A 17,869-nucleotide genomic window follows, 5' to 3' on the forward strand; every position below is an offset into this window, starting at 1 on the left:
AAAATCATGTCCACAAAAACATTAATCTCCGTTCAGATGAAAACACTAAAAACACAACTGAAGCGCCATCATGGCCAGAGACACATCCCGCACGAATGCACATTCCAACAACTCAAGGCAAGTGAAGACAGCGGCAGGACTGATGAAAAAGATGACAAACATGCATGTTCCCAAAGTGTTGAACTGTTGCTTTTACCCTCTGAACTCCAAGTAGTTTTGCTCCTGTCACATGGTACTCATTGTAATAGAAAAGTCCTGCACCTCTATGGAAACAGCACAATCATGGCTAGAAGCAGAAAGATCTCAAACATGTCTTTTGTGCTCTGTACTGTGCTACTGTATATGTAAAAAAAAAATCCAAGTTCCCACAAGAGTTACCAATATTAGGGGGAAACTGTGGGCTACATAGGTTCTACATACTGAACTCTTTATATGTTTACAGCCTCTACTTCCAGCCTCTCTGGTCCTCTCTGCTCTGAGTAAACAGCCTGCAGCTCAGTCAAAGTCTCACTGAATTTGTCACCCGACTGTTGGTCTCAGCCAAGTCTCTTAAGGCTTCATAGTCTTGCTGAGGAGCGTGGAATTTAATGTTTTCACAGGATCTGGTTAGTGCAGACGGTTTATTTGGCAATTTTTTTAAATGAGACTTGTAGAATAAAAAGGGATTTTGAGTAAATATCCCTATTTTAAGCCAACTACTTTTAAGCTCTGTTTCCTGAGGGAAGCGTTTGTTACACATTATTCGTTCAAACACCATCGGAAATTTGAATATCCAACGATAACTTAGGTTTTTAACAGATTCTGGATAAATAGGGAGGTTACGAGAACCTATACTTCGGTACCAAGTCATTGCCAATATTCTAACACGCCGTCCTGTTGTTCCGGGGATTATAGAAAACGTGTTTGTGACGCAGTAAACTCAGTACGAATGCGTTCAGGGGACGCACACTTTTTCCAGATGATGCATTGTGAACAACAAATGTGTTGAAAATTGGCAGGAGGAGAGCTAGCTAATGTCAGCCGTTAGGTGTCAGCAGACGGTGAACGGAGGTCCAAGAGAGTAGCATTGTGGTGCATTTAATCTCTATTCAGTAAAAGTTTGTATGAGGCGAAGTTAAATTATAACGTTATCGTGATGCGTTTGTTGTAGTCTTGCAAAATTTATTTTTGTGAGAAATTTAAATAAATCCAGTTTAGTAGAGAGGGAATTAATCTCCCGAACAAAAAACAATAGGTAAGGCGTAATAAAAAAGTATGTTGAAGTAATTTTTTTTACAGTGGTATCCAATTGGTATCGAGAACCCTGGAATTTCACTGGTATTGGTATAGACTGCTACCTTTCTAATTTATCTGATATTGACAGACATTATGCCTTTCAAAACCACCAATGGGTTGTGGGGTTCAGAGGGTTAAAGAACCAGCGATTAATGAAGTCAGGTTTAATAATTGATAGTTGTATCAAAACATAAAAAAGTGTATTAACAATAGTCCTTTGTTTTCCTCAGTCTTGAACAAAGGAAGGATTTAATAAAAATTGTATCTGAAATGTGTTTTGGTCCATTGTTGTCAAGCAAAAAATGCAAATGATAGGAGATATTACACTGGCTGTTAGTTTTGTGTTCAAAACGAAGTATAGCCTGCAAAGTGAGATCTGGGAGCCATACAGCTCAGCACCTGCATGAGAGTCACTGGCACTGATCAGCAACCCTTTACATTTTCCAAACATTCTGTATATTAAGGTGATTTTGCACTATATAGCAGTAGGAGTTATACTTCTTACCAATTTAAGGACACATTGACTTGCTTAATAATCCATGCGCTGTATTGCAGGATGGGCAGGTTTATTGTGTACATGGCTCTCTTTTCTTTTCTCACTGTCTCACAGTTGGCCCATGTGTGGAAGTGCAGTGTGTGCAGGCAGTGATCGGTTGTCGGACTGGCACTAGCAGGTGTTCCCTGGAGGGTGCCAGTGTCGGACTGGCCCATTACGCTGCAGACACACACAGGCACACACTGAGACATGCACAGACACACCTCTAAGGAATACCACAGCAGACCGGCTCTGTTATGGCATCTCTAACCAGGAGCGGAGGCAGGCCAGTGGGTTTGGGAGGCCAAAGGGCGCCATGGAAGAGAGAGAGGAAAGAGGGTGAGGGGAGTGGGGTGGACTTAGCTAACCCAGGGATATCCCAGTACTGAGCTCTTCTCTTCCCTCTTTAAACTGAAGAGATGTTTCCATGGTGACTGAGAACAGGGAAACTATCAGAAACTTTCCAAACAAAAGGGAGACTTTGGGCAACTGAGAGATCATGCAAAGCGCCCGTTCTCCTTAGTTAATTCCACTTTTACAAGCTTTTACCTAACATGCTCCTCTTTTTGTACTGGATATGGTTAGTTCTAGAAACTTGTCTCTGCATTTAAAAAAAACTCCACGAGCTTTACTTGCAGTGTTGTTGTGCAATCTCCAGTAGAAGCAAAGAAGATTCTCTTTGAAGTGTTATGGGAAGTAAGTTTAGTTGTCTTCCCCCGCAGCTCAGGTGGTTATATCTGAGATGCAAAAGGTTGCAAAACATCGGCCAATATAGGGTCTAATTTAATAGACCACTACTGCTGCAATTTCACAGAGATCCACACATGCAATTGCCATTGGGTGGCTACATTGAACCACAACAAACAAAGGCTCTTCAGCTGGGTAGACTCCGTTGTCCACCACGCCCCGACATTATGTTTTCAGAGTGAGGGAGCAAGGGAGCAAGGGAGTACGAGAGCCTGAGGGCCACGCCGTTACTGATAGGACACTAGATCAAAGCCCATCGTTTGTGAGTACAGAAAACCTGAGAGATATGAAAGACTATCAGCAGACTGTGGGAGAAATGATGAAGGACAGAGCAGTCCCTGTATGGCATTTACAAACACCACAGAGTAGGACAAGCTTTCCGTTCTGCATCTGCGAGAAATGTTGGAGGGAATCTGAGGGGACATGAGGCCAGAACCAGCCCACAGGATAAGCAGGGGAGTGATAAGACAGCAGCCTGCAATATCCATCGTACAGAAAACAAGCAGCCGGGAGGTCAACTGCTTACTCAAACTACATGCATGGATGATTCTAGTAAATCTTCAGTCAAAGTGCTCTATTTGCTGAAGACAAAAGTAGCTTTATTTAGATTTACAATCAGCATACTGTGCAACCATTACCATGCTTTTATGTGAAGCTATTTTTACACAGTAAGATAATGTTGATTAAGGCTGCAGAAGCTATAGCTGCAAGAATGCAAGAATCTCTTCAAGGTAACTGCAACTATAGGAAGCTTTCTTTTTAGCAGGCTGGCACTAACATCCCTGCAACCTCCCCCAAACCAATATGCAGGTTCAGGATGTCATGTGAGGTCTGGAAACACTCTGGTAGAGATCAGTGCAGTGTGTAGTCAAGTATTTTTGCAGAGCAGAGAAAAGACAGAAAGAGACAGTAATAAAGATTAAAGGGGGACAGAATAAAGAGGCAACAGGAGACCACACCAAACCAAAGCAGGCCAAGACCCTTGCAGTGATGTTGGAGATATCTTAACTCATCTTATCACATGCCACGGAAAGGAGACTATGCGTGTATGTATTGTAGAGAAGATCATTTGCATGAGTGTGCGTCTGATGTGCTCCATGTCTCACCACTAAAGGATTGTTTAGTGTGTGTGTGTGTGTGTGTGTGTGTGTGTGTGTGTGTGGAGCAGAGCCCTTCGCGAAACAGAGCAGAGGCGAGAATGTGAATGCACAAAGCAACGCAGTAGACACTCAAACGTGCACATAAATTAGATAAATAACATAAGTGTTTAGTTTATTTAATAAAAGAGCACCTGTTCAATGTCAAAAGTGAGTTGTGAATATTTATTTATCTTTAACAAAAAGGGGGGGGGGGGGGGGGTTCCGTTGGTGGGGCGCAGCTAATGTAGATATGAGGGGCTCATTCTAAAGTGACGATATACTAATGAAAAAAGAAAAATGAATATGTTGTTACATTTCTGCCAAAAGATCACTTACAATCCTACACCGCTCCTTTTAATTTTTAATAAAATCTGAGAAAAGACCAACAAAGCACTGCAGAACAACAGGCCTGGTGTTAACACAAGCTGCAACCTCCAGTGCTGAAAAATGTAACTGCCAAAAACTGCAGTTTCTCGAACGGCCACTTGAGGCTGGCTCCAAAAGCGAGTCAATCTCCATAGACCCCCATGTTAAAATGCTTTACAGCAGAAATCAACATGTTTACAGACAAAATCTCATCTGTGTCACTCAGGCCTGCCTCATCTCCACCAACGATGATAAATAATAATTAATAAATATGAATCTTACTAATATCCAGTCAGCAACAGTATTATAACAATTCACACAAACTAAAGTGCACACCGACTATGGCTCTAACACTCTACAAATAGTTAGATAAGTCAAAGTTATTTATGGACAACCTGAAACCTACACTGTACATTTATTCTTACCATTAATTTCCTCTCTGCTCCCATCGCCAACACCCGTCATCTCCGAGTGCATCATCCACTGTTACTCAATTTAATTTCAATTCAATATGCTTTATTGGCATGGATATAGAGGGCAATATTGCAAAAGCGTCAAGTAATAATGAGAATATTCTATCTCTCGCTCTCGCTCAACCAGACAGACATTCGCTACGCAACTCTTACAACAATGCAGGGTAATATTTTCACAAGGTAGTGCTGCGATCATCAAAGCTTGCAGTGGCGTGGCATTTTATATGTTTTTTTTTATTTTATTTACACTCATTCACATATGTCACCTGGAGCTTAAGGCATGTGAAGCCCATGGGGCCAGGTGTTTCCCACCCGTAGGTTGTTGTTTTTTATCTCAGCTTTTACCATTTGAAAAATTGCATTGTATTACATCGCAATGTTGGTTTGAATGCGATTAATCATTCGGCTCAGCCTTAGTGAATATGTCTAATAAATAAGGAGTATTGGTAGGCTTGATGTTCAAGGGACAGGACCAGAAAGCTGCCAGGTAAATTCTCCAACCCCCAGGTAACCAGGACATTTAACCCTCTACCGCTCTCTGCATACTGTAGAAGTCTGTGGTTTTACAGGGCCGCTCCCAAGTGTACATGTGTGCGCCTGTGCAAATCTGAACCAAGAGTGTGCTGATAGTTAACTTGTCAAGCTTTGCCTGGAATTTTTTTTCTTTTCATTTTTGTTTTTAAGTGTGCTAAAAAAAGGCATCCGGGATGAAACCTGGAGCCCAGGTCAAGGTTATATAATACATACACACACACACACACACACACAGTGTTACTCTCAGAAAAAAGTGTCTAATAAGTTACGTTTTTGTCCCTTTTATCTGAAATTTGAAGGTGAACTTGGTAACACTTGGTGCTATGTTTCTATTGTGTTTTCCAGCTCTTACCTACCAGCTATACCACCTACAGGCATCTTTTTCAACAAAAAGATTCAGATTGAGTGTATTTTCTTCAAATTCAGTATATTCAGACCACTATTACTCAGTGCCAGAAGCACTTGGAGTGATTCGTCACTGTTTTGCAAGATCGAGACCAACCCGGAGAGGTAGCCTAATGTTGCACTTGCATACAGTTCATCAGTGGGAGAAACACAACTCCAAACAAATGCTTATGCAGTGATTGCTTGATGTGCAAACAGGCAATTATAAGGTCAGAATTGGTCATGGCTGTGAGTTTGTCAGCTTGTTGAGGAGTTATTCTGCCTACAAGTAAAAAAAGAATCAATGCAGCTTTATCATGTCAAAATAAAGCCATATCATGCACACCTACAAAGTGCTAAAGACAAGCCAACCTAAAAAATAATCTTGTGAAAGTGTGATCATAATTGTGGATTATTTGTAAAGCCGCTACAAAAGTGACAAACCTTACAAAATGCACTCTGCAAAATGAACATGCGCTGAGCAGGGGGCAGCTAGAGGTGCAGTGGACTGTGCCGTGTCAGCCCCGATGCATGCAATTTAACCCTTAATCTAAAGAAGACCATGAGCAGGCAGCATGTGTAATGGAGGACTCCATTTAAAGCGGAGAAGTCAGGAGAGCTCGACAGGGGGAGGGGGCTTTAATAAGAGCCTCTCTTCCTGACAGCCACACACTGCAGTGGGGGAGGGTTAAAAACACCAAGCCCTCTTCCTGATTCTGCAGCAATGGGCATAATGTGATGGATCCTTTCCTTCCAACTATGTGATTCCCATTTGGCAATATAGGTCTTACCCTGACACCTTTACTCTGAAGAAAACACACTGAGCAGAGAGCTGTCTGAAAGAACATCAAGTTATACAACTCAGACTCTGCAGGCTCTAAAAGACAATGTGTTCCGACACATGGAGAAAGAGAAAGGTAAGCCAACATTAAACTGACTGCACTGTTGATCCAAACAACAATTTGTTCTCCCTCCAAAACACACTCATATGTAGTAATTATCTCTTCCCTTGTAAAAGGGGGAAAACTACACACCCCCACCCATTGTTCCGATTGGTGATAAGTTGTTTTGTGCAAACTGCAAATGATAAATCAGGAAACAGGTTTTTCAGGAAAGAAGATTTAAGTATTGGCACAGAGCTTGCAACAATATGACACAACCTCAGTTTGATGTAAAAGTTCTTAAAACTTAAACACAAGTGTTAGTCTAGTTTGTTTATTGTACGGAAGCAAACCCATCAAGAGAGCCCAATTATTCACCTCTGTCAACAAGCATCAAGCCAATTTAGGTAACACACTCCGAGTTAGGATCTATAAAATCGGCATTAGCTCAGTCCATAGGGACTGGACTTGGGAACTGTAGGTTGTTCAAGTCCAGGTCGAGCAGACCAAGTGTGGAGTGTGTGCTGGTACGTCCAGAGGAACTAGTTCACCTCCTGCAAGGCACTGGACCCCGGGCGCTGATAATATAATAGCTCCTAATAGATGGGTTAAATGCAGAGTGTACATTTCACTGTGTGTGCTGTGCTGTGCTGTGCACATGTGTGTGACCGTTAAAAGAGGATTCAAATCCTCCATTTCAATATATTGTGCCCTCGTGTTAATTTAGTCTGTTAGCATATGCCAAATGACATACAAACAAAGCAATTAGCAGCATGCTGTTCTGTGGAAGTGCCTGATCCTCACCAAAATCCTGATTTAGCACTTATCATAGAGGCTCTGAGCATTAGGTGCAGCCTCTCCAAAGCAAATCAGCAAGGCCTCCTAGCAACATATTTGCCCTGCTACAGGCACACATGGTTTCAGTTAGGGGCCTGCACCTATAAACAGTTAGCCATGCAGCTTATTGGTCAGGAAGTGCAATGTTGACTGCAAGTCAAGAAAGGCACAAGCTGCTAATGAATGATATACACTCTTACAGTGTAGCTATGACCACACAGTTTAGATTAGAAGTGTTCAGAGAGCGACAGAGAAGTGATTGTGAGCTCTTTAGACTTGTGAGTAAACTCAAAGCAAACAGGTAGAGAAGCAAACATCTGCTGAGGATGCAGTCAAATAAGAAAACAGTCAGGTAGGTTTTACTTTGAATGTGTCATTTCTACACTACACTAGAGTTAATTCTACCTTTTAGAAATTTAGAATAAAACACCAATTGGATGCAGGTTGATTATCTGCCAAACAGCTGGTAGAGCTGATTTTCCAGCCACAACCAACATTTTGCATCATCGACTGGTAGATGGTGCTACTATGAAGACCAGCCTAAGTGATACAACATGGAGAAACACTCAGCACACCCAGAGATGCTTTCACTGTGCCAGTGTAGACCTCCACAAATGGCCAAACAATTACCTGTCATTAAACAGTAATATTTGTGTTTCATTTGGTTGAAATCTGCATGATTACATTTTAATTTAGACTGCATGAAAATAACCAACAACAAGAAGCAAAGTCAGGAAAATAACTTATTATGTGGTCCTGCAGATTATTAAAATAACTCAACCATGGTCTGTCAAAACTTTGAAACACCTTCCATGTTTCTTGTTATCCAACAGACTGTTGCCTCACAAACAAACATGAAACTTTAAAAATAGGTCAAATTTTGCAATCTGTGCAGGCACTTGGCTTCACAAGAATAAATACAGGAGAGAAAAGGGTAAATCGTGACAGGTTAGGTTATCCCAGGATAAACGTCTCTCAATTTAACCATACCAAGAATACAAACAACAACAACTGAGCTGTCACTTAGGCTGTCACAGGCTCAGACCCACCCCCTTATAAGTTTCCATCCCAACTACCACCAACCAGGAACATCTGATCCAGGAAAGTTACCAAACTGGTTATCACCTGATTATTAAAAACAACCAAACACAGTCTGGAGTTTTTAGTGTCTCCTTTAGTTTCTCTTGGCACAGAGCACAGTTTTGCAACTACTGTGCTCTTTTTGCATCGTCTTTATGTGAAAACGACAGACATATAGCGAGGCTTACAAGAACTTGTATGTATGATACATTCACTGACACACAACTGCCCCAAACTGGAAGGTTACTTTTAAGAAAGTTTCCATGTTACACAAACACATAGTTTCAGTGTTATATCAAAGGGATAACCACTTAATTGAGGTGTAACAGTTTTATTTTTAAACTTGTTGGAGATCAAATAATCCGGACAGGAGGTTAAGTGAAGCTTTCCTGATTTAAAATTTCCATCCACGACGTTTCAGAGAGCTCGATGGAAAAAGTAGCCTAACGTGGGCTACAAAACATGTAGCGTCAGACAACCGTATGCTACAGTAAAATTACACATACAATCAAACGTTATTTACAGATATACACATTAAGCGGACTTCAGGCGAAAGTTAACAAATGTGTTTTAAACCCCAGTCACAGATTTGCCAACTCGGCCGAGACGGCAACAGCCTCAAAACACTTCAACTTAGCCAATTTAGCTAACATAAATTAGCTGCTTGCTGTGGACAAAAACCTTTTCCACATCTGAAAAGTGTTTATTTAAAACATAATGGGACGCTATATAAAAGCGCTTATCGCACAAGACGCTCAGAGGCTTTTTCATTTCACAGTAATGCTGTTAAACGGCTTTCTTCCGGCTGTTGCTAACTGGCCAAAGCCTAAAGTTAGTTAACTTCATGTAACTTACCTTTCCGTCTCCGCTGCCGCCGCTATTCGGGCCGCCTTCAACACCCGACACCGCCGCCGGACCTCCAGAGGGCCGCGGAGCTGGGACAGAAGAAGCCGAGAGGAGTCCAGCTACTACCAGGGAGACGAAGAACCAACCGCACCGAGGCCCCGGGCCTTGTGTGTCCTCGAAACAGCGTTAGTGAAGGGATACCGAGCCTCAACTCTCCGCCTTTTGACAGAGACTCGGGAATAACTTTTTGACAGCTCCTCTTCTTCAGCCCCCCCCCCTCCCCTCGACAGCCCTTCACTTTTCTCTTTTTCCTCACTTCCAGCAGATACGAATCAAAATACTGTCACAGAATATGGCGGCTGCAAAAGTAAGCTACTATCGCGAGAAGAAGAGTTGCTTTTCTTTTTTTCAGTTTCCCAAAGTTGCGCTGAGGGAGGAGAGAGTTGAGATTGTAAAATGAGCTGAGCAGCCTGCTGCTGCATGAGGTGCAAGCAAAGGAAAAACTAAACAAGGCCCAGATTGTTTTTAGATTTCTGGGATGAAAACTGCACAAGAGAAGTGGGATAGTTAAAGAATAAAGTCTTCAAAGTCTTATTTTATGTTACCTTTCCTCATAGAGAGGTTGAAGCCCTGGATCAATGAATGATCACCTTGGTACATTTCTTACAGCTGGTAATGCTAAGTGTAGTTTTTTTTACACCACTATTACAAACAAATCCTGCTGCTGCTGAGTGTAGACAACTATGCAGGAATTAACAAGAATATGTGTGTCCCTAAATACCTGTAAGCAATATTGTGTCCAGAGACAGCCTGACAGACACATGTTAGATCTCTTTTCTCTTTGTTTTTTGTTTTGTTTCACAGCATCACAGAGCAGCTAGGGTACTTCAAGTCTTATCAATGTAAATCACTTATTGACAATTCCCAATATTGACTACAGTTTTGGTGTTGGGTATCAACACCCAAAGGAAGCACCACTTTTCATGGTTGAGTGTAAAAAGCAAAGCTGTCACACATTAGTGCTCTGTCCAGAGATAATTTAACAAACCTTTGTAGAGCTTCTGTCTCTGCTGTTCCTTCACTGTAAAATGCTCCTGGAGGACATGGGTCGATATGCATGAGCCTATTGTTTGCGGACTTTAAAGTTCAGTCTGTTGTGTTCTCTCAAAATGAGTGTCACCCTACTGATGAATGAATTCATGGGGTTTGAAATGGCTCATTGATCTGGAGTCTTTGTCTTTTATTAACAGTGTTTGTCGAGAGCAAGCAAGACAACAGGGCTTGTCAACAAGACAAAGACTAACATTAACAAAGTGTGCATGATGCATGTCATTGTCTCTATTAAACTTTTTATACAAAGTGTTATCAAACCAATCCAACGTTGCAGATAAGACTTGGACCTGCAGTACTTTACAGTGCAGAGGCCTGTAGACCAAGTCTAAAAGGGTGAGTGGCAAAATGTGTCAGTGAAGAGCAATCCCCATGTGTTCCCTCACTGGACAATCATAAACACACTTTGTTCCACCACTTAGGCAGAGGAAGGGCTGTCAGGGAGCAACTGAGAGTGCACCAGAGTATGTTTTCATCATTATGTTCATTGTTAGTCTTTGTATTCAGTTTGTATTTTTAGTCAGGCTCGATCTGAACTGAAAGATGGACAAAAAGTAATTTTGTTTTTGATCTGTACAATAGAAAAGTGACCTGATATGAAATTTGGTACATCTAAACTAAGATGGTGATGGTAAACATTATACCCGCTAAACATCAGCGTCAACATTATGATGTTAGCATGTGCCAAAGTACAGTCTCACAGAGCAGCCGGCATGACTGTTGAAGACCTTGAAATGCAGTTGAAAGCTAAAAAGAAAAGAAAAGCTAGTAAGTGGACCTTTTTTCTTCCTTTTCTTTTAAAATATCTTTCTGGGGTTCCTAAGATCAAGTATGAACTTTCAAAACTTCTATGTATTTTAAATGTTGATGTCCTGTTTTTCTTAATGTAATTTCTAATGTTATATGTACCTGTAAAGCGTCTTTGAGTACCTTTTAAAAGCGCTCTATAAATAAAATGTATTATTATTATTAAAATCAATTTACCATTTGTTTTATGTTAACATTATTTACACATATTAAAATACACATTGTAGCAGTTCTACAACAAATTTGAATTTAAATTTCATGGGAATGTTGAAACGGCATCATGACCATTAGGTAGGTACTGTTATATTTAGAGCACTGTAGAGCATTAATGATATAAACCATGAATGAGCTTAAAAGCATAAGAGTAAAAGCCCCACAACTGTTTAATTCGTGTTTGAAAAGAGAGATCTATTTTTGATAATAAATTGCTGTGCTGTATAAGTTCTCAGGGATATTGGTTTAGTGTTTTTAATATCACATGATCACGTCCTCCAGGAAGGACCCCCCAGTTTTCTCTTGCAATGTTGCACCCACTTTTTAAATACGACTCTTTTTTTAATTTTGCGTGTACATCATAAACAGGTGTCCCATTTAATTGTTCCTTTACGATGTAATTGATGTGGGCCACGTCTCCTGCTCACTACTTCTTGCTGCATTAACCCACACATGGGGGGGAGTGAAAAAACAGACGCTTGTGGGAACTCTTGTGAAAAAGACGGTGCATTTGTTCTTCAGTGTACTGGGTGGAAACATATGGCCTCTCATGTGTCGGCATAATGCAGTGACTCACACACACAGTCACCCACACACACATGTTGTGGCCCCTGCTATCTCGCACAGACCGTGACCCCCTTGACTCTGGGTTTGAAGCCAAGAGCTGAAATCCCCTTCAGTGCGAGCAGCAAACTGACAGCACAGTGCAGCCTGTTATCCTCTATGACCAGAGCTCTCTCAGAGTAGTCATTACTTTACACAATGTCTTGTACACTTTTTGATGTGCTAGTGCACATGTGCTAGGGTTTGGGGAGTGTTATGTGTCAGGCCAATGAATCAGCAAAAACAAAAAAGTAATTCTCAAGAATTTCCAGTGACTTGACCTCGTGAATGTGGTTGCATTTTATTAACACACACACACACACACACACACACACACACACACACACACACACACACACACACACACACACACACACACACACACACACACACACACACACACAGACACAGCAGCTCATATCCCAGCGTACATGCTGCACATAGACACAGATTACAAGAATGACCGGCAGCCTGAGAGGAATCAGACTTAAAAACCTGCTGTTGCACTGAACTGGCCACACTCCTCACATAGGCTTTTTGGAGCAACAAGGCCGGCCACCCACATTCTTGGCATGGAAAGAGGCCCGTTTCTCACGGTCTGAGGACAGCTTGTCATGGGTCAGCAGTTTAGATTTAGCTCTGCAGTGGTTGTCCAGTCATTATTCCTCTCTTAAGCAAACTTCTGCGCCTGTCTACTGGTCAGGTTACGCAGCCGCTCCAGTGCTATTAAGCTCAACACAGTTTTGTTAAGGACAGGGGAACAGAGAGCAGGAAGTTATTCTAAAAGTGACATATGAAAGCACTTATTACTTATATTATCAGGACTCAACTTTGTAACTGGAGATTCATTGGGACTGATTTACATCAAAGAGACCAAGTATATTAAAATATTTTCAGAAACACGCCTCAGACTGAACCTCCATACTGGGTCTCGCTCTGCCTGAACTTCAGTACGTCCTCTGGACCAGCCAAATGGACAACATCCCTCTTCATCCTTCACCCCTCCCCCTTACAATCATTCATTATCCTCAACCTCCAATCCCTCCTGAAATACCATTAAATGACATATGGTTGTGGCATGGTCCTTGCTAGTGAATAAACTGTATTTGATTCTTAAACATTTTGACCTGAGGAGGATCTGAAATGGATTGAAACATTGTCTATGTAATACAGAAAAAATTGAGAAAGATGTTTTGTTAGATAAGATGCAAACCGGAATTGACTGAACCAGAGAGACGTCCTCAGTCCTCAAGCCTTTTGCTGGGATGTTATCATCAATTGTATCAAATGCTGCTCTCAAATCTCATAGCAATCAAAAAAGAAGACATTTTTATGGATACGATAAAACCATTTTATTAACTAAGAACTGTAGCTTGGACATGGTATTTTTCATAGATCCTGGTAAAAAGACATTTTTGGGAATGCAAGGTTCTCATCTGACGGTAATAGTGAGTAAACTACAGGGAGGACATTTGAAAAACAAAGAAATGATCATATGATGAATCAAACTTTCTGGTGGCATCTTTCAAAAATAAGAATTAAAGCTTTGTATGTAAGACAATCTGCAAAACTTCTGTAGAACTAGAACTGCATTGGACTCAATAAGAGGTAACAGATAATGATACAAACTGTGTTTTTGAGTAGAGCGTTTATTACTGAGAGGCATTTGAAATGTCAAGGTCTGTGTAAGCTTCAGGTTGTGGTTGTGAGTGGTGTGATGGCGGACCTCCAGACACCGATCTCCTACCCTTTAGGTCAAACTGACACTCTGCGGATGGGCCGGCACTTTCCCACTAGAACTGCAGCAGATAGAAAGGACACGTACTGTAGAGCTGCAGCTGGAGCTATCTGCTGTGGCAAAGCAAAAATGGCTGTGAACATTAGAATGTGGATCTGAAATTTTAAAGTGAGCCTCTGACTTTTCATCTGTCATCAGGTCAACATTTTAATGTGTAAATACTTTGATTTCTGATCAAATACCTGCAGAACTTAAGCCATTCATCAGCCTGAGCTGTTCTTTGTTCTTTGTTTACTACTAATTGAATGGACTGCATTTGCAGAGCTGTCATGAAAACGCTGGCCTGCCCATCTGCAGTGAGTTAAGGTTCAGTGTCTCGGTCAAAGATACTTTGACATGCGTACCCAACCTCCAACCTTGTGATTAAAGTACGACCAGCTCTACCTCCTGAGCCACGGCCACCACTAGCTAATGTTAGCATGCTAATATGCTAAACTAAGAGGGTGAATATGGTACTACCAGTGGTGGGCTGTCAGGGCCAGCAAGGCCTTCTCTGCTGGCCTAAACATCATCAGAATATACATCTAAATTTTATATATTTTTTCCACAAATATGTATTGAATTATTCCCCATAGTCTATTCTCTTCATTTCATAGCTTTCCTCTTGGTTGCGCTGCTTCCAGCCCCAGATCGAGATTTGGAGGTCTGGCCTCTATGTTAGAGCTTTTATCCAATCATATTTCAGCCATAATGTGTTGCCAGGGTCCAAGAAATCTGCCCTTAGGCCCTCAGAATCAACAGTGCGGGAGCCTGTCGCTTAAAGTGAACGGAGACAAAACTGTGGCGTTAACCAATCAGATTTCGAGTTGGGGACACCGGGGCCAGCTAGCAGGCGTACGATAACGTTAGCACGTCCATGTCTTTTGATTGCATACGCACTATTGAGAGGCAGAGCTATGCAGAGCTAGCAAACTTTGAACGAGCTAATTTGTGTAGATTTCTACAAGCTGATTTTTTTCAACCCACAATGGCTGAAGATCGATTTGGTCGCAGATATAATTATAACTCCATTTTCAAGACGAACTTTTCAAGAAAAGCTAGACATCGTGAGAAGAGAACGGTAGCGAGCCTATCACAGCTGGGAAAAGGGTTTGTCCACCAGTTTCAAATCACTAACTACGAGCGGTACCCCCCGGCTCACAGCCTCCGAGAGGCACTGCAAATTGTACTGCTGGGAATGTCTGCTATTTACAACTAAATGTTTCGTAAATATTAATATAACTCTGTTGTCAGGGTGATACAACGCCCAGTTATACTGTGTTTCTGTCTAAATGTATAGTTTCTAGAGCCATGGCATCATAATGATGCCTGACATTTATTCCCTCTTTGGGAGGTAAAAAGACAACCCTTTCATTCCAACAATTTAGCAAAAGGCTAACAGATGGTAGAATATGCTTGATTGTTTTTCATTTTCAGGTGACTAAGTCTTGCAGTCCACCATTCTACCCATCCAGGTTCTGTAGTTTGGCACACACACTCTCTGAGTCTGAGGAGGAGTGGACATCAGTGCAACATCCCACGCCAGGCAGCAGGCAGGTCAGCAGAGAGTCAGAGGTGGAGACTGGTACTGTATTACTGTGAACCAAAATATACCAACATAACCCCGGAGCAAACAAAGAATCCATGTTCAAGTCTTTACTAAGGTAAAAATCATAAGAGAGGTGCACTTACATATTCATTAAATCCCACAAAATAATCAGTTTTATTCCAATAAATGATAGAGATAAAATGAGTTGCTAACTGAGATTCAACAGGAATATTTAAAATGTCTCCTCACTTCTTTAATGTTAATAGTAAATATAGGTGTCAGTGTTTTGAATGGTGCTAATCTCACTTTAGCATCAAACTGGGCAGAAAATAAGCCATTCATCAATACAACAGACCATATTATTTATTTTTCAAATACTACTGTGGCAACGGGTTTTGTGTGCCGTTATGTTTGTATGTATTGAAAAAGTTAATAATAATTGTACTTTAGTACAACTGTCCATATTTATGTCCTCCCACCATTATGTATGATATGCAGGACAACTCCAAACGTACTGTACAGGTTCTTCCTGTTAACTGGAATGCACAATAATGCAGGAATGTTTCTTACAAGTCATTTTTTGTACTCCTTTAGAAACTACAGTACTGTACAGAATAAAGTAAATGTACTGCACTTATATAATGTGTTTCTACCTTAATGAATGACGTGACACACACTATTTTTCTGTAGCACTAATGGAAACCTCAGGACGTGTTTAGTCATTTATCTTCTACAGTGCTGGTATGAAGTGGCGGTCACAAAAAGTGAAGTGCAGAGAAACTGTCTGTCTACTGTTGAACATCCAGTAAAGCCATCTGCCTGTCAGAGTTAGGGTCTATATGTAGGGTGCTTGTTCCTCAGCAGCATTACCTGAAGACAGAGGAGGAAATGGGATCATCTGTGTTAACACGTTCTGCTGAGCTCTCTCCAACTCATAAATTTCCTTCAAGTGGTAGCAGTCAAACGGGCTGAGCCGTCCATTCAGTGCTTCTGCCAGGACTCTTGATGTTCACGCCAAGTCTCAGCTTGCCTGCACTGGCTTCAATTGTCAATCCACCGGCAGCCCATAAAGAGAGCTCAATGTAGTGCTTAGTTGATGCATCTTTTGGAATGTCTTGATGGTGGATATAATCACTTAAATCATCAAACACATGCACTCCTATGTAATAAGTGTGTGTGACACCAACAGGCTCAGTGGCAGCGACAGGTTCACTTTATGCAACTCACGCAGGGTTAAAGTCAGTGCTACATGTTGTGATGTTATATACATATATAGAGCATTGCGCTCCCAGACTGCAGGGTTACTTGTGGTTCCTAGAGTCTCTAAGAGCACAATGGAAGCCAGAGCCTTCAGCTATCAAGCTCCTCTCCAGTGGAACCAGCTTCCAGTTTGTGTTCGGGAGGCAGACACCCTCTCCACATTTAAGAGCAGGCTAAAGACTTTCCTTTTTGATAAAGCTTATAGTTATTCTGTACACACGACATATATTGCACGTCTGTCCGTCCTGGGAGAGGGATCCCTCCTCAGTTCTCTCCCTGAGGTTTCTTCCATTTTTCCCCCTTTAATTTTGGGGTTTCTTTTAGGAAGTTTTTCCTTGTGCGATGCGAGGGTCTAAGGACAGAGGGTGTCGTATCCTGTACAGTCTGTAAAGCACACTGAGACAAATGTATAATTTGTGATATTGGGCTATATAAATACATTTGATTTGAAATAAACAGTAAAGGAGGAGAAAACCTTTGAATAGCTGCTGGTTTTGAGCCCCATCACATTACATTTAGCAAATGCTCTTATCCAGAGCGACTTACAGTGAACTAACTACAGGGACAGTCTCCCTGGAGCAACTCAGGGTTAAGTACCTTGCTCAGGGGTACAATGGTGGCAGCCTGGTATTGAACTCAGGACCTTCTAGTGTTTTGTTTGGAAGGCCTCTAGACCACTAGGCCATCACCACACACAAAGAAGTGACAGTAACAGACACTGTGAAAATGCTTTATGTGTACAGTTTGGGAGGAAATTCATTACCTGAAAGTTTGTCTTTAGAGCTGCACAATTGATCATATGACTATGTGTAATGTAATGTATGATGCAGTAAAAACCCACAGAGAATTATCAGCGACAGTTTTAGCCTCTTTTAGCTCAATGTTTGGTTTTCAAGCCTGCAAACTCTACTCTTTTCCAGCCACAGGAAGCTGTTTGCAGTGGTGAAAAAACTAGCTGTCTGGCACTAACTGGCAGTCAGACAAAGTTAGCTAGTGTATGTAATGACCTATCTATCAGCTAAAGAGGCAGATATTTATAATCAGGAGTTGGAGACCAAAGCAAAGCTAAGAGGAGAGTGGATATTGAACATAAACATGACTCAATTTCTGCTAGTTATAACAACAACCATATCAACTTTATAGAAAGCTTAAATTTAACCAATTATGGTTTCATTTAAGTTTCCTTACTGATGGACATTAGTCCATCTTCATGGGTGGCTGTGGATCAGAAGGAGGGAGGACGGGGTTTGATCCCCGGCCCCTGTGGTCTACAAGTCAAAGTGTCTTTTGACACGATACTGAACCCCATAGCTAGCAGTGTATGAATGTGTGTGAATGCTGACTAATTGTAAAAGCGCTTCTAGTGGTTGCAAAGATTAGAAATGCAGTGCATTTACCATTAATTTAAAATCAGACTGAAACATCCAGCCCTGCAACATGACGTTACAAACCA

The 17,869-nt window shown here is 41.4% G+C and overlaps 1 protein-coding gene across 1 annotated transcript in view; it reads right to left on the reverse strand.

The window, feature by feature from the left end:
- tab2 (TGF-beta activated kinase 1 (MAP3K7) binding protein 2) overlaps nt 1-9,431 on the reverse strand; it is a 37,591-nt gene extending 28,160 nt beyond the window's left edge. The window contains exon 1 of the mRNA XM_029462917.1: nt 9,107-9,431. The gene's annotated coding sequence lies outside the window, so the exon portion shown is untranslated. The remainder of the gene's footprint in view (nt 1-9,106) is intronic.
- Between the last annotated feature and the right edge of the window lie 8,438 nt (nt 9,432-17,869).

This window comes from Cottoperca gobio, chromosome 24 (genome assembly GCF_900634415.1).
Source record: "Cottoperca gobio chromosome 24, fCotGob3.1, whole genome shotgun sequence".
NCBI classification, from domain to species: domain Eukaryota; kingdom Metazoa; phylum Chordata; class Actinopteri; order Perciformes; family Bovichtidae; genus Cottoperca; species Cottoperca gobio.